This window comes from Amphibalanus amphitrite, unplaced genomic scaffold, assembly GCF_019059575.1.
Source record: "Amphibalanus amphitrite isolate SeventyFive unplaced genomic scaffold, NRLGWU_Aamphi_draft 000059F_arrow, whole genome shotgun sequence".
Lineage (NCBI taxonomy): Eukaryota > Metazoa > Arthropoda > Thecostraca > Balanomorpha > Balanidae > Amphibalanus > Amphibalanus amphitrite.
Window position 1 is genome coordinate 848,948 of NW_024881555.1, and position 18,177 is coordinate 867,124.

The 18,177-nt window shown below is 51.2% G+C and overlaps 1 protein-coding gene across 1 annotated transcript in view; it reads left to right on the forward strand.

Moving 5' to 3' along the window:
• Positions 1-2,059: 2,059 nt before the first annotated feature.
• LOC122378455 overlaps positions 2,060-18,177 on the forward strand; it is a 29,774-nt gene continuing 13,656 nt past the window's right edge. The window contains exon 1 of the mRNA XM_043359542.1: positions 2,060-2,172. The gene's annotated coding sequence lies outside the window, so the exon portion shown is untranslated. The remainder of the gene's footprint in view (positions 2,173-18,177) is intronic.

Sequence of the window (18,177 nt, forward strand, 5' to 3'; positions counted from 1 at the left end):
AGGTCACTTCCTGTGGAGACGGCTTACGCCGCAACATAGAGGTCTCCGATACGGGTACGTGTCGGTATTTAGTCCGCACGTGGGCTATTCGCGACGGTTGAGGGTGATTGAGGCCATCCAGTCTGTAGCCAATGTCTGTCGCTAACTGGACGCACAGTCAGCAAGTGACGCCGATGATTTGTCGGGAGTCAATTGCTGCAAATTTATGCTCTTTTTTTGTCAGTTCTCAGGAGTGAGCCATGTGGCCAAAACTGTGAGGCGCCAAAGTGACCGTCAAAAAGGTCTTAGCGTTAGAAAGTTGGTAAGCAGGCTTTTCAGGATGGATTACCAGCTGTCTAAGAGTATTATTTCGGGGTACATAACTCACGGTCACTTGGGCTTAAACTTAAAGGAGGACGCAAAACAGTCGAAAATGTCTTAAAATGGCCAAACATGTGCTTCATTACGCCTGAGGCTAAAAACCTGGAGGGCCGATGACATTAATGTGGTCATCTGGACTACCTAGTCCGTGTTCGAGATAAAACACCCATCCAAACCCCAAAACGGTCCCATATGGGCGACGGAAAGGGCCTTCGTGTCATCCCGCTTTATTCCTATTGCAAAGGGCCAGGGTCACGGTAATGTGTGGGTAATATGCGACCAGTCGCTGATCAGGTTGCGATTGATACTCCAGAAACAGTGTTGGGACGCAGAATGCTTCTCCAAGAAGGTCTAGGAAGAGTTTCAGCCTTCTAGCTTAACTCAAACCGCAAGTATGAACACATTTTTGGAGGAGAAAATGGCATCCGGGAGGTCGTAGGCCCATCTTCAAGCAAGACAGTGCATCAGTGCACAGATCAAGCAAAGCTTAAAAGCAGTGCCAGGACACTGTGATAGGCGTCTGTGGCAAGGTCACATCCCAGGCAACTCATCGGATCCAAATTTCATAAAAATGTGTTGGGAATATTGAAATCGAGGCTCGTCGAAGCGAAGCGCTGTTCCAGCCTCGAGGAGCTCACGGCGCATGTCAAGTCAGTCTGGGCTAACTTCAAGCCTGCTATGCTGCCAAACATGCCGGTTGGCATGCCGCAGCATGTATTCATGTGTTTGCCTATGAAATTGGGAGCACATTGAGGGGTCATTAACATATCAAAACGCAATGTGCTCCGTTTTACATGCAAATATAAGGTGAGAACGAACTTATGGGACACCCTGTAGATGGGCTCGGGGCTAACTTATCTGAAAACGTGGATTGCCTATTTTCATCTTATCATGAAACGGTACTAGAGTTCATAGAAATATTTGTAGGCAATATTTTTTAGCTATTGGTCGATACTTGGCACTCGGAAAGTATTTACGGGCCAAATGTAACATCAAAGTTCGAATGATGGGATGCGTTGTGCTCCTTTATAACGGATTAATGGTTCTTGCAAGCGGCTTTTGTTCAATACCGTTACATGATGATTGCTGCATGCTGTGTTTGTCAGGGAGTGGCTATATAAACTATTATTTTAAAAGTCTACCGGCTACAACCGGTACAGTTTCAGCGAGATTGGACTGAGCCTGTAAAGACGCTGTGCGGTGGACAGATTATCGTTTCAAACGCACTCGCGTATAACGGTGTGGTTTCCGCTACGCCTGGTCCATAAACATTTATGACAGACCAGTGGACTCCCGAGTCCTCCAGACTGCGACATTGATGGATCGCTCTGCATTGCATTTGCTCGCTGCATGACTGGTGACTGCTAACTGATTTCCTAAGTCGTCAGTGTCACACTCGTAACTACCTAAGTCACGCAATTTTGTGCGCTGAAAAACGTCCATGTCATATTCGAGCGTTCGCTCGGTCTTTTGAAGCCATCGTCCCGGAAAACAAAAACTACCGCAGTCGTTATCGCCACTGATTTCCATACCGGCCTTGCTGGTTTCCTTCAAACGGATGAGGCCTCACCGTCCCGTCGTCACCGGCGGTCAGCAGTGTGACGTCATACCCCAATCACGTGACCCTCCGACGAACGACGCCATCGGGCGGGTGGCGGCGCGCGCAGCAGAAGACGGTGCGCGCGTGCGATCAGCTGACTGGCCAAGGTCGGCGGGTCACAGTTGCGCGCCGTGCGGCTGCCGCGGAGGTGCTGCCGCGTCACGCTGCTGACGACCGCGCTGCCAGCGACATGTCGCCCCGACAGACTGCAGGTGAGTCACGTGACTCTGCACCCCTCGCCGTGACCGGTCACCGGCGGCCTCCCGGAGCGGTGACCTTGTGTGACCTTGCCGCTGCGAGAGCAGCCTCTGCGCAGACTCGGTGGGCATCACACCGAAGTCCGGCGGAGGGGGCGGGGCGGCGCGGGCGATCCTCTGTCCTCACCTCGGGACAATCTCTGGGGATCGATCTGGCCGTCCCCGTGGAAGCCATGTTAGGCGAGCTGGGTGGTTTCTCCGCCTCTCTCCCTCCACTCAAGTCTGCCTTGGACTCTGGACCCTCCAGTGCCCTCGCCGGCCGGCCGGCGGTGTTGTTTTCACCACGTGTCGACGGCATCGATCGGTGCTGACCTTGTGTTGCAGCTCGGCGCCCCTGCGCGGTCGGTCGCCGAGCCTGCACGGAAGGAGCCGCTGCGGCGTCATACCCTCCCCTCCGGGGGCGGTCGAGAGGCCCACTCCAGGCCGGTATCACTGAGCGGCTGAGCTGCGTCGTCCCGGTCCGCACCCGCCGCCGGCCGCAGGACTCTGCGGCTGGTGGTCCGCCGGCACGGTGCCAGACGTTACGTCCTCCCTTTCTTCTCCGTCGTACCGAGCGAGGTCGGACAGACACGGTCACTCACCTCCCCAGACACACAGACAGGCGGACAGACTGACCAGACCGGCGGGCTGCAGAGGCTGAATCGCCGCACCGTCTGGTCTACCCATGTCCCCGAGAACAAGTGATGAATGCAGGCACATGTGGTAAATGCAGACATCCCTGCTGGCGACAGGTGATAGAGCATCGAGCAAGCTATCCGCGCCTGCCATGGGACGCGTCTCTCAATCGGCATCAACCCCCGTTTATCTAATGATTCTCTCGCCCTATCTCACTGGCTCTGTGTGGATTACCATCCGATCCGATCATCCTCCGTCCAATCTAGATCACTCCATCCGCGCCCCGCTCGCGCTGCAGCGTTCGCCTGCCATCCAGGTCAAACCCCGCTCGTAGTATCGGGGTCGGTGCTCGCTGTCTGGGGCACACACTGCGAGTGGAGCCGAGTTTTTCTGACGTCACTGGTCTGTGAGGCCGCCGACAGCTGCTCCATCCGCCGGACGAGCCGTCCTACGTCGTACGGTGCACCGATCGATACTTCAACAGGACCAGTTGGCCGTGCTCGATACAAGCCGTGCACGGCCCTCGTATAACGCCTAGTTATACGAGTTAGCAGCGCCAGCGGCGAGCGGCGTGGTCACTGGCCGCCGAGCTAACTACGTCTCGCCGGGTGCTGTTTCCACAGCGGCGCCAGGAATGTAAATACGCCTCGCACGGGTGGTTTATTTTGGTATTCGGCTGCGATGCGGCAGTGGCGGGGGAGTCGTCATCCGCAGTCTATCCTTCGGTGAACGTGTGGAATTATTTGACTTGAAACGGCTAGAGTGACGAGCAAACTATTAGCGGAGCGTTAGTTGAGCATTTGCGAGCCGACTATGGGTTGTTTGTCGCACTTCAGCCGCCTACTGCGTGCCACTTGGCTTGCGGGATGTGGGGACATCGGGCACAAAACCTCGCGAGAGCTCAACTGTGTATACCGGACATGTGTAAACGGTGTCAGTCTTTGAGGCCGTCAGTAAACATGGTGGACGATGCAGCCCAGGCCAAACTCGGCCGTCGGCGGGGCTGTGAAATTGGCGAGCCAGCCGGTGGGCCGTATGATGGGACAATTAGTGGGCCAGTCGGAGGCAGTCATCTGACTGGTAGGTGGATTGGCCGGTGAACCAATCGGTGGATCGGTGTGTGAACCTGTATGGGCCGCCACTAGTTCAGTCTGTCGGCGGTCTGGTGAAACAGTCTCTAGTCCAGTCTGTGGGTCATTCGTCAGCCATGCTATGGAACCTCTGGAATGAACACTTAACGGGACTGGTCGGCCTACGCAGGCCCCGCTCTAATGATTCCAATGTCAGGGCCAAAGCCCTCTGTAATGGAAGCCCCTAACGTTCCAGCAAACACCAGCACGTCAGAGTACGACCGTCAAAATAGGCGCGTCATTCGATGGCGTTCATGACAGCGGCCGAGTCATGTTCGTGATCAGGTTACAGAAATATGAAGCTTTAGTTCAACCTCCACATATTTGCCGGTTCATTTCATTCACCGTAAAGCCTCGAGATCAACTGTGTCTGATTGGTCTGGTAGCTGGCGCCTGGCGTTTCGGCATTTTAATTATAATTGCTGCTCTCGTTCCGGGGATTTCACAGCACTCCGCGCCGCTACGGGGCGGAGCACTGGCCGTCTACCCGAGCCAGATAGAGCAGCCACGGGCTGGACTCATGGCTCCCGAGGGCGAGATTCATCTGTCTGAGAGCTCCCGTCCGCAGTCCGTCTTCCAGAGGACGTCTCTGAATATGCACTTGGTCTGGTGTGGTCATGTTGAACATCAGTTGTCTGGGCTTGGGCTAGCGATCGATCTCGATAGCTCTTCTCTCTCCTCTCTTTTTCGGGCCAGATTCCCGCGCTCAGTCTTCAAACAAATATTCACGACCCTTCTCACTTTCTAAGTTTCACTCTCCGGGCGAGGCAACATGACAAACAAACAATGCACATGTTCACAGGTTATGTGACCGTTGAGCTCAACGCACAGCAGGCTGAGGCAGATATTGAATCTAATTAGTGTTTGTGTTCGTAAAGAAGATACATGCTGGTATATGGTCTATGCGACCCTGGGATTAGAGGTTAGACCCTGGGATATACCTAGATGCTGCGTGGGGTTGACATACTCGTAAGACGATATCAGTCCCCCAACCGTTCAACCATGGCGGATCTGTTCAACAAAGGCGGTCCAAGGTTATCTCGTAGAGGCCTATCTCCATGCGCCTGCCATGGGGCCCGGGTTCGACGTCCTGCCTCAGTGCCCGCTGTTTATATCTTCCAGCTTAATGAGATTTCTTTGCCTGACTCACTTAGTTGTTGTCATCCATAAATTATTTCCAGTGGCATTAAGTAAGCGTGACTGTCTGCAGCTTTGTTTGACCATTTTACTTATTACCAATCATGCATGAGCGGTATTTTCACATTTTATGCCTTCGCATTTCAAGAAATAAAAATAGAGTAATTCGAAACGTCTTTTTATGAACTGATAGGACTAAAACCGAGTTGTAAATGATAACCGTTGACTTAGTTTCCTTTTATTTTCGATGTCAAAAAGTGGACAGTTCAAAAGTGGAAGTCATTAGTTTCTCTCGCGAGCTCTGCAATTAACCAGTAACCACACAGCATGCCTACAGTACGTATACACTTGTCCACGTAAACAAAGTTACTTTTGACCCTAAACCCGTGGTTGAGATACATTCGAGCGAAAATGGCTAGTGCAAATTAATCCTATACCATACCCGCACCCAGTCATGTGTCCTTCGGCTTCAGGCACGTATGTACCAGCCCATTCCAGCCAGCCCTGGGGCCCGGACCTGAACTGGAGCTCATTACACGTCCTTTGCGAAGGTGACTATATGAGATCGATAACAGAGGTTAATAATCTCATGACGAGATCGACCTCAGTGTGTATGGGAGAGCAGTTTTGAAGAATCACGGGGTAGGTTTGGCCGTAAAGTTAAACGGCGCACTAAGAGTTCTGCAAACGGATGATGTTCGCTGCATTATTTAGCAACGTATGAACGACGTAGCGATGGTCTAAATGCAGCGTCGATAGTATTATCATGACAGAAAGACTTCAGCGGACAAAGTGAGATACTTGGCTGAAAGCAATGCCGTATCCGTTTCCGAGGGACCTAGCCTGCATCTCTGCCCAGCTCGGTCCATCGATTATTTCATTGGGCGGCATCCAGGGAGTGGCTGTGATTGGTCGGCCCAGCTCGATGTCGCTTCCAGTTCAGTGATCACGGATTGAGTTGTTGTCAGCAGACTAATAGATACAATGGATGCATCCGCCTTGGCAGCTGGCCTGTTACTCTCTCATGATTAAGCCCTCGCCATGAGGAGTGACTGATTCCCGCGTAACTCGATGACGCATCTCGCACGGCTATTCTTCACTTAGTTAAAAGTTTAATACAAAGAGCTGTACTTGCGTATTTCCCACTTTGAGAATAGCGATTTCTCTAGAAAGACGCGACGTGTGGTAGCATAGCATTGACATACCAGCTTTGCCTAATTGCCTACACTACGCCACACTTCTCACCGACAATTTCATCACACTTTTCGGTGGATGTTGACACCGTTGACCCTAAACGCGCCCCCCGGGCGTGAGCTTTGGTGACCAACTATTGCAAAAGATGTTGACCTCGACGATCGTGGCCGGTCAAAGACGCAGTTCCGGTTATCACAGGCACCCGGAGGTCCTCCCCCTGGCCCCTGTGACTTGGACAGGCTAATTTCGTCAGCATATGGCGTCCCGAAATCAGTAGCATTCGATCCACTCGCGCCCGCGGGACGGCGGAGACGGTTTCTGCGCGATTTTACATTGTCCTTATAGCATAGCATAGACGGTATCGTACAGCATATACTGTGTCAGTGCTGATATAACCTTGACCAATGACCATGCCACTAGCTATCGCTGGTGTCATAAATACGGATCGCGCACTGGCAGACGCACCGTGTTATGTTGATGTTCAAAGGTTGGTGTCAGTGAACTTCGTGAAGAACTAAGTAGCTTCTTGAAGGTCACCGATAGAGAATGACCCCTTATTCCCTGTTTTATCCCGCGCTGTATTGCTTATTTTGATGTGATGAGATCACTTTTGGACGGATCATGTTGTCCGAGCCCCAGTTCCCCGTCGTTCGAGAACCGAACTTGTGATGGCCTGCATAAACAAACGTAGTTCCTCGTTCTGCGGACGTCTCGTTTCGGTCGCTGTTATCGATCTGATACAAAGTCGCTGCAGTAAAGGTTATCTTTGAGCGAATACCAATGCCGAGACAAGTCGTATAGCTTAAAGTTCTTTCAGCGTCCAATCGGCAGTCATTTGGGTCAGACATCTTAGAAGTTCCTTGCCTTGCGCTGCAATTCCTCGGCTGCACGTGCCAATCGACAGGGAACCATCATTAAAAGCGGCGTGCAAAAAGGCCGATCGATGACTCATTGTGTTGTTGTTTGGACTGCGGCGCCGGTGAATGCGGGTGCGGCGGCGGCCCGGCCGCTCGGCCCGGCTCGGCTCACAGTCTGCCAGCTCGCGGGCACGCTCGGCCGCCTCTGGCAGACGCCGTCTGCACGTGAACGGCACGTGTTTGGCCTGCTCAGCCGCGTGTCGGCCCGACCGACCGGCCGCCGGCTCCGTCGCCAGGTCAGGTCGGCCGTCGGAATCGACACGGCCGTCCGCGCGGCGGCCGGCTGCAGGTGCCGCCGGACGCTCCGGTATAGCCGGATAGCTTGGCTGTGTCAGCAGCCCTCATTGTGTTTGTTTTCGAATCATGAAGATCAATGCCCGGACTGGCTACAAGCTCGCCCACTGAAGCCTCAGATTTCCTCTGATATAGCCGAGAAAGCAACAAGTAGGTTGTTGTGAATGTTTGCATGTGAATCACTCGTGCTAGTCCTGATTCCCTCTCAGTTTTGTTCTCAAATAGGAGCTCGTAGGTGCTTGAAAAAGCATTTTGTTTTGTTAATTCAGAAGGGTCATGGTTTTCATCTCGCCCTGCCATATTTTGTGACGCATAACGTTCCGGTTTTCAGAGTTTGTAGAGCAGTACCTACACTGCCCCCAAAGCCTGAGATGATGCAGATCGTGGCCTGAAGCCAGTAAAAGGCGGGTCCTTATAAATCCAAGATACAGTCTGGGAGCAATAAATTCATTCAGATTTTCTGCCCAGACAATTAGGTGCCTTTGGGCTTTTGTGGCATAACGAACCGAATGCCGTATAGTGCTCCTGACAGTTAATTTCGAATTTGAACTTCTTATACCGAGGCTAATGACGAAAACCCACCTTTTCACTGGCCTTACATAGATCACTGTCCGCATCGGTTCAGTTCATGCCGTAACAACTCGCTAGAGACTGGATGCACCGTATATACCTCTGTGCCACCGCTGGGATCTGTGAATAACTAAATTGATTAGAGAGAATAGGGGAAAGTGGGGAAAGATGCCCAGGGTTTTACTATGTCATATATTATTCGAAAATGACGATCGGAAAGCCAAAACTTGGAGTTTCAACGGAAGCCGACATCATTTTTCTCCAAAAATATCACACTTGCCTGAAATATGATAACTTTTTTTGCTATTAACCATTTTCCTGAAGAAGTGAAAGAGGGCATCTTACCCCACAGGGTGGAAAAGACGCCCCCTGGCGTTGGGGAAGATGCCCCCTGCACTATAAGTGACATAAATAGGCACGTGAATCGCCAGAACGAATCAGTAGTTCCTTCGAGCCTGCAGTAGACACCAAACGTCATCGTAAGGGCCCTCAAAAGTAGTCGTAAGGGGCTTCAGAGGTCATCGTTAGGGCCATCATAGTCCAGCGTGGCCAAACAAGCCTCCGTGGTGGCGTTCGAAGACCACTGTGGGGCCCTTATAGGTCTTCATGATGCTTGAGGGCCCTCGAGCCCATCGTGGGGACCTCAGATGCCAGTGCGGCCCGTGGAGGCAACGTGGAAGCCCTCAAAGGATGTCGTGAGGGGCCCTGGAGGCAATAATGGGGCCCACAGAGGCCGTCGTGAGGGCTCTCAGAGTCAGATGCCGCCCAAAAAGTCGCTGTGTGGGCCGAGAGACCGGCATGGGGAGCACCCGACCGTACCGGACTCTCAATAGTCCCAGATCGGCTTTTGTCTCTCATCACAAGTATGTAATAAATGATTTGACGGGCTGCTTGAAGGACAGCCTACGGATTTAGGGGGGCGTCTTTCCCCATCAGGACAGGGGGCATCTTACCCCAAGGTACCGAAGTAACATTAAATCAGCACAATTTGTTAGCCATAAAACTACACCCTGAAACAAACTGTTTGGGACACATTACACGCATGTTAATGTATCACGACTATAGCAAGGGACGCAAAAATTATCTACCTTCTTTGATATTTACAATGTTTTGACACCAAAATATTTTTTGAAAGCAGCAAATAAAAAACATGCAATCACCAACCAGCCGTTGCCCAACTGAGCTTCACAAATTTTTGTGCAGTTAACAAGGCAGGCTTCCGCTTTACGCTAAAAACATTAATTTCCAGGTTCGATTCTTTGTTTCCCCGCTAGAGGGGGTGGGGCGTCTTTCCCACCCTGGGCATCTTACCCCACTCTCCCCTACTAAACGATTGGAAAGGTATCTGAGGTTTTTAGACGACCACAGATGCCGGAGACAAACCAGGGGATCTACAGGGTGGGGCAGAAAGATTTACCTGTTTGTTTTCAGTCCATAACTTAAAAAGTTATGAACGGATTTTGATAAAATTTTGCATGCAGCTTCCCAACTGACTCATGTATCAACATTAAAGGGACAGTATCATCGAAAAAAAAAATCAATGTATGGAGCTGATTTTTTTTTTTACTAGCATTTCTTATTTTTCTGAATCAGAAAAACATAGTTTGAGGACCGAACTCGGTGAAAAATATTTTTTCATGAGCAAGTCATTTTCATGAGCGAACCACCACTACAAGCATGGCCGCCACTTTGGAAGCCTGCGAAATTACTACAGAACTGGCGCAGATAATACATTATTGACGCTACGCTTACGCGGCCGCTCTTCTGATTGAGTTGTCGTTGAGATCGAGACTGATCAGATGACGTCATACATTTACGTCATACATTGGAGGGAGATTGTGATTCAAGGTGGAGGAATTCCTTTGTTGAGCCGCTAGAATCCGAAGGAAACAGCGGAAATTGCCTACGACTATTTAATGAATTTAACGGTGATGAATAAGTGCAAAAAAGGTTTTGGCTTTATCAAATTTGATGAAATGACCAGGGTAAAAGTTTTATTACTGGCGGTCAATTCAAAACGGCGCAAACATTTAAACAGTGAAGATAGTGAAGCACGATTCAAAGTGTAGTACACCTTTCGTACTTTGAGCGGCGATAGCGGGATAACGGTGTGGAGCTTCGAGGATCGGTCTTCAGTTCCCGGACCAGAAAGGTGGGGCCTATGCAATGTCAAATTTCATCAAAATGGTGATACTGTCCCTTTAAGATCGTTTTTACATTTTGTAATAGTTGTTGGTGAGCTATGGCGAAGATGACTAAGTGAGCCCAAATTGCGGCGCTGATGTAGGCTGGCCACAGCTCCCGAAGCGTTGCCAAACAGCTCGGTGTTGCCGTAAAAGCTGTTTGCAGTGTAATTAAATGACTTAAAAAGACAGTGTTAGTGTCGTCGAAGTACATGCCAGGCAGAACAAGGGATTTCCGCTTCAAAAAGCTAGTTAATATTGTGCACAAGAAGGTGTTTCAATTCCTAGGCGAAGCATGCGCAAACTGTCAAGGGAACTCGTTGTTTAGCCCAGAACCGCCAAGAGAATCATAAACGACGGCTTAGGCTTCATGTCATACAGGATGCAACGTCGACACCTAATTTCGGCGGCATCCAGGGAAAAGCGGCTACACAGGATCCAAAAGACATTGGAGGAGATCAGGAGCGCCGGTAACAAGGCAATCTGCTGGTCCAATGACAACATGTTCATGCCTGAGCCCCAGAGACACTCCCAAAGCGTCAAAAGTTTGACAGATGGTCCATCCAGCATTGATCCTGCTATTCGCACCATTTTTTGTTGCTTGGAGCCTGCTGGTGGCATGGTTTGGGCTGCCGTCGCATCCGACGGCTCAAAAGGGACCTTGGTCTTCATCAAGGAGGCTGTGAAAGTGAATTCACAAGTTCAAGACCATCTGCTGGAGGAACCTGCTTTGCCTTGGGTCACTCAGTCGTTCTGAGACGGATACGTCTTCGTCCAGGACGTCTTCGCCGCAAATGGCCAACATCGCTCAACCGTGGTGCATGACCCACATGCCTGGGTTCTGGGACAAAGACATTCGGCCATCATCAAGTCCAAACCTGAACTCGATGGACTTCGCAATCTGGACCATCTTAGAGAGGAGGGTGTGTGCAGCGCCACACAGCAGAATCGCCGCCCTGAAGCTGGCCCTCGAGACGGCACCGTCGAATCTTGGCGGGGACACAGTGCGGCGCTCGTGTCCCTCCGCAGAGGGACGTTTCGAAGCAGTGGTGAAGGACAAAGGTGACCATATTGAGTCATTATGCCGTCGCTGAGATGTGTACATGCTACTGCATATATGTGCGAGAAATCAATTGGATATCTTTGTTCGGGGCAAAAATATTTAAGAAAATCAAGAGGTAAATCTTTCTGCCCCACCCTGTAATTCACAGAACCGCTTCGATTACCAGTCAATAAAAACGCTGAAACGTGTGCTCCGACTTCCAGGAAATGGCATGGTTTTATATGATGATTGACAGAGATGGAATTGAGTGCCATCCGCAAATGGGTGAGACGGACACATCTGAGTTTGTTAAGAATATTTCGTTATTTGAACGTCACTCCCCTATTCGAGCGTGTTGGGATTTTGAGCATGCCAAAGATGCTGGACAGGGGGCATTTGATTCTCGAATTGAATAGCAAACGAAATAAGGCTGCTGTCCAAATGTCACTGTTCTCTTTGTGACTTAAATTATCTCGGTTACGTAACGGCCCGAAAATATTGACTCACTGCTGCAAATGCATTCCTCTCTGTGAGTGTTGCTGCATGACAAGTGTTCCACTGCACTCTGGTTACATAAGTAGCCGCTCTGAATGTTTCATCCCATGGGCTGTCTGAGCCTGCTCCCTCTGTCCCCAGACCCCGTTCATCAATCAGCTCTGACGGCTCGGAACTTCGCCCCCCCCCCTCCCCCTCCGAGGGCCGACACGGTAGCCAAACCCCTCCAACTCGTCCCGTGACATCACACGCGTGTTTGGCGTCATGTGATGTCAGACTCGCGGCATGTGACGTTCTGAAGTCACCTGGCGCCTTGGCCGCTGACTGTGGCAGACAGCCAGGTCATGAGCCGGCGAGGGCGGCGGGCGCGTCGGCGCTCCTTCCGCCGCTACTGCGCGCCGCCGCCCCGCCCCTGCCCCCGCCCCCGCCCTGGGCGGCGCGGCGGAGCTCGTCTGGAGCTGGCCACGTGACCTTCTGGCACGCGTCGGCCGCCGCCGGGTCGCTGACGACACCAGATGGTAGTGTGGTGCTGGTGATCGAACGGACCGGTCCACCGGCCACGGTCGAGGTCGAGGGGTCTCCCAGGGGAGGTAGAGAGCAGAGGTGACCGTCAGACGGCGTCGAAAGTGTCTTGGGTTGTTATTGGATCGTCAATCCGTTCACAAGTGGGCTTCATGTTGAGCTTTCGCTGCTAACATAGACCCCCAAGGCATTGGAACAACGTCCCAGAAAAGTACGACACCATGTGTAACATGTTACGTTATTGGTGAGACGCACGCGTTGCGTTGGTAGCATACCCCCAGTGGACCCCAGAATACGACGGAAATATGCCCAACTTACCCAACTCACCCAATGACGCAGAAGGAGCGACCGTGTTCACTTGGAAACATGCAACACACAAACATGCAGTGGGTGCGTATCATAATTTACATTGAGGTGCAGCAGGACTGTTGTCCTGACACCCATCCTGTTTCGCAACTCAGGATATGGAGCGATCCTTCCGAGTCGGTTGGCGTCCATGGTCTCAGACCAGGGCTGGGCCGTCGGCCAATGATGCAACCCAGGCCAGTTTATTTAACATTATTTCTTATGCGACACTCCGAGCGCTCGTGGCAGCGCCCGTTGCGAAATAAGCTCCAGAGTCCAGTAGCCCTGACAAAGTGAGACGGCATGCATTATATGTCAACAAAGTGCGCTGCAACCGGATTGACGACACCTAACGAAATATGCAATTGCTCCACGGTGCACGGGTGACGTTTCGTATTGAATGACAGACTATCTTTTCATGTCGAAAAAGTTTTTGGCATTTGAGCATGTTTGTTTTATTTAGATTTCTATTCTGGCAAAATGTTAACGAAGTCGTCTAATCAGAATCGGTTCCAGCATGCTTGCTGTTAACAACAGGCAATTAATCACGGTTAAAGTCTGCGGATGCAGACCCGTGTCGGATCTTGTTTCATATATATCCTCTACATATCATGTCCCAAAGGCATGTCCATTGTTATATATAGGTAAGAGATAAAAAACTAAATTTTGTTGCCGATGGTCTCCATAAGTTCATTCATCGATGCCATCTCAATTGGGAAGGAGTTCGTGGATTATGAAGAAATTAACCCTCCCTTCAGGCAGTCCTCGACCGCCTTTACTTATATGAGACCGACATACTAGTGGGTATGGTGAAGGGCATTGTCAGTAACATGTTTGTTTTACTGTGCTGCTTGCAGTATGCACCTGCGTCCTGCACGACGTAATGCTGGGGGTTAAGCAACGAAGGCATTCCTAACATATGATTTGTTTATAGTAAGAACGAAGTGTCTTCATGTGAAAGGACGGTATAGTAAATGATCCACTAGATGTGCAATGCGCATGTATGAATACCCAACCAAGATTAATTCATGTTGCAAAACCTTTCTCGAAATATTTGCATCATATATCCTCCATTCATATTAAGCCTTGGAACTGGCTTATTGCTTTAGAGCAAGTAATGAGCAAAGATATGTGTAAAGTATTTTGAAATGTCAAAATCAACATTTTCAGTTCATTACGTTGTCGTTGACTCATTATATTGATTTAACGAAACTCCCTGTGTTTCATCTCGTATTTTGTATGTACCTTGCATTCCTCCCTGATAAGAACTTAAGCGAAAAATGTAATCAGTTTTACCTTCTTTACCTACATGAAGACCAACTGCACTTATTGAGGAATAATTTTAACGACGCTGGCAGCGGTAATTTTTCAGTAAGACCTTAGGTGTATGAGCGGACATCTTTTCCGACGCTGGCCTGACAGCACGGGACAGTCACAATGATTATTGATACAGGTATCAACATTTACCCGACTTTGAACCCAACGTCCCTACTTAATGGAGTCGGGATATCATAAGGCATCCAGTCCACATGGCATTCAGCCGAGATGATTTATAATTTATAATAACGTCGCTGAGCGCTTCGAACCGGGGAAGGATGCCGTTTCGATCATAGTTTCGATCTCTTGGGTCATGAGTGACGTGACCTGACATTAGACCAGCACTATAGCAACCATAACATCCATGGGGGTCAATTGGTTGCTGAGTTTCTGTCAGAGACTCTCTGGGAAGTTAACCAGCCACATTCAGCTCCTGCTGTGTCGTAGCTCAGATCTTAGAATTTCGTTGAACCTTGTTCAAGAGGAAGTCGCTACAAAGGCAAAGCGTCTCGGATCATTTGAACGATCGCATGGGTCATTCAACCACAGTTTCTGCATGCAGCCGCACCGAATTTGGGAGGCGGTCAGATGGCTGACTTCTCAGAAGCTCCCGACTTCCGACCGGCCAGATTCCCCGGTCGTTTGGAGCCTGCCCCGTCGGCCGGGCCTGCCTCCGCCTCTGTGGGTCTGTCGTATACGTTGTCTCACGGCCGACATCCGCCGCGGGCGGTGGGCGGCAGAGTTGTACGTCTCCGTGACGTCACGTGTCTCGATTCTGCTGCGAACGACCGGACGGAACGGCGACAGCAGCGACGGCGGCGCGCGGTGGGCGGGCGGGCGGGCGAGGAGGGGGGGGGGGGCGATGTTCCGCCGTTGCAGGCACGCGTTGTCCCGGCTCGAATCGATCAAAGTCCACGCCATCAGCCGCCGCCGGGTCTGGAAGGGTCTGGCACAGTGCCATGCGGTATGACGTCACCCCTGAGCGGCACTATAATTGGATGGTGCTGGGGGCGGGGCGCCAGTGGCTCCCACGGAACTCGCGGCAGGAGGCGGCGCCTGCGGCAGGAGGCGGGTCGGTAGCACGTGTGACGGCGCCCCGGGCGGAGAGTCTCGTCACATGAAAGTGAGGCGTGTGTAGTGTGTGTGGGTCGAGTCGGGGCGGTGGCGAATGGTCCGTGGATGGTGCCGAGTGCGCAGAGTATAATCTGTGATCAGTGATCAGATGATCACTCAGTGAGCGAGCGAAGCAGACGGCGAGAGCACGGCGGAGTGGTGTGTTCGATTCTTCCTCAGTGTGAATGATATCACCTCTCACGGATAGCATTCAGGAGCCTCAGAAGTGTGCGGGACCCGCGAACCGGCCCAACCTGTGAGTGTTTGTCGCCGATTAAGGTCACTTAGACCGTGTCACATTACTTCCATTTCGGAAACATCCACTTTTGTTGGTATATTAACCCTCGCCGGCACAGGCCAATTTGCGTCCTTCGACGGCACAAGGGGGGGGGGGGTTGGTACGACCCCCCCTTCGCGTTTGGCCCCTGATCGAGCTAGAGCTTCGCGGAAAAAACGAGCGTGTTGCCCGTCACGAGAGGAAGCCGATGATACCCAATTTTAAGGTCCTAGGTCATCGGGTGACCAGGTCAATGACCCGAAAACCGGGAAAATCGGGACCTGTTAGAAAGTCGTAAAATGTGGCTGCTATGTGGTTTTCCGGGGTGCTGATCACGAATATCGTGTTAGTTTTGATCAGAGATGATGTCTTTAAGCATTTAGACCAGGTCGGGTCAGGTCAGGTCAGGTCAACCGGTAGGGATTGTGACGGGTATTCGTAATACGTGTCAACCGCCTCTGACAGCTTCGTAACATGTTACGAAGGCACCAAACTACTTCATAAATGTTCAAATGGTTGCTAAATTCGAATTCAGCTCCAAAAACTAGCCTAGAAACATGTAAAACTCGAAAAAGTGAACCGAGGTCACCCGAGTCTGAAAATGTCTCTGCAAAAACGCCCATTGACTTAACATGGGGAGCAAGCGGCTGCGCCACTTGCTTTGCTGCGTGGTAGGAAAAAATTGCGGCACGCAGCCAATTTGCTTTTGAATGGTGTTCGATTCAAATTCATGTGTCGTCTAGAAGCATAGATATGGACGGAAATGTGAAGAGAATTTAAAAAACAACTGTTCTGAGGGCGTTGTTGGATGAAATTTGGGTGATACAGGGTCAAGACGGGTCAAAGGGGTCAGCCCCGGTCACTTTGGGTCAGGCCAGGTCACATAGGTCACCTCTCGTCCGCTGGGATCAGCCCGGGCCACTGTTCTGCTTTTGCCTCCACCACTACCCCTACCCCTACCACTACCACTACCCCTACCACTACCACTACCCCTACCACTACCAATACCCCTATCCCTACCCCTACCCCCTACCACTACATCTATCCCTACCCCTTCCACTACTACTACCCATACTCCTACCCATACTCCTACCCCTACCACTACCCCTACCACTACCCCTACCACTACCCCTACCACTACCTCTACTACTACCCCTACCACTGCTACTACCCCTACCACTACCCCTACCCCTACTACTACTCCTACCACTACCCCTACCCCTACCCCTACCACTACCCCTACCCCTACTACTACTCCTACCACTACCCCTACCCCTACCCCTACCACTACCCTACCACTACCCTACCCCTACCCCTACCCCTACCCCTACCCCTACCCCTACCAACACCGCTGGGTCATGTCAGGTCACAGAATAAGTGGATCCAATCAGTACTAAAATATCAGACTTAAAGTGTTCCCAGCCCTGCCCCTATTCGTGCCATTCCATTACGCTTAATCGTATTTGTCGGAAATGGCGCTTTGTGGCATATGTGGCGCACTGCGACAAACGCGGCGCATTTTCACCCGGCGATTGAGCATGCATCTTGGCACCAAATTGCACCCATATCGGACTATATTTGACAAAACTGTGCGTTTTGCGACGAAGATGGAGCCTTGGGACAAATGTGACGCATTGCGACAAACGCGGTGCATTTTAATACTTGTATCACAAACTGTTCCCATTGAACGAAAATCAACACATTCTCTCGCCACTTTTTATTCAAATTAAAAACTTGCCCATCCGCCAATGCGAGGCACCCGCCGCCGATCGGCATGCATTTAGTCCACAAAGTTTGTCGACCCCGGCTCTCAATGAAGATCTACGAACCGATCAAAATTTCATTGGCGTTCTTCCGGCGCCCGCCACGCGCGAACCGTGCACCCCAGCGAGTCGGAACCTAGAAAAGGCGCTGACCCGTAACGTCACCTATATGGTGTGCAAATTTCAACCCCCTACGCCGTACCGTCTGCCCTGTAGGCGTGGTTAATTGAACCCACTACACGATGTGCGGACACACAGACAGACTCACAGACGGATTCTGTTGGAATAGTAAGTTAGACAAGCGGCTGCGCCACTTGCTTTGCTGCGTGGTAGGAAAAAATTGCGGCACCAGCCAATTTGCTTTCGAATGGTGTTCGATTCAAATCGATGTGTCGTCTAGAAGCATAGATATGGACGGAAATGTGAAGAGAATTTAAAAAAGAAGTGTTCTGAGGCCTTTGTTGGATGAAATTTGGCTGATACGGGGTCAAGACGGGTCAAAGGGGTCAGCCCCGGTCACTTTGGGTGAGGCCAGGTCACAAAGGTCACCTCTCGTCCGATGGGATCAGCCCGGGCCACTGTTCAACTTTTGCCTCCACCACTACCCCTTCCCCTACCACTACCCCTACCACTGCCCCTAACACTACCCCTACCACTGCCCCTAACACTACCCCTACCCCTACCCCTACCACTGCATCTACCACCACCACTACCCCTACCCCTACCACTACTACTACCCATACTCCTACCCCTACCCCTACCACTACCCCTACCCCTACCACTACCACTACCCCTACCCCTACCACTACCCCTACTACTACCCCTACTACTACCCCTACCACTACCCCTACCCCTACTACTACTCCTACCACTACCCCTACCCCTACTACTACTCCTATCACTACCCCTACCCCTACCCCTACTACTACCCCTTCCCCTACCCCTACCTCCTACCACTACCAATACCCCTACCACTGCCACTACCTACCACTGGGTCATGTCAGGTCACATACTAATTGGATCCAATAAATGTTTTTAAAAAATCA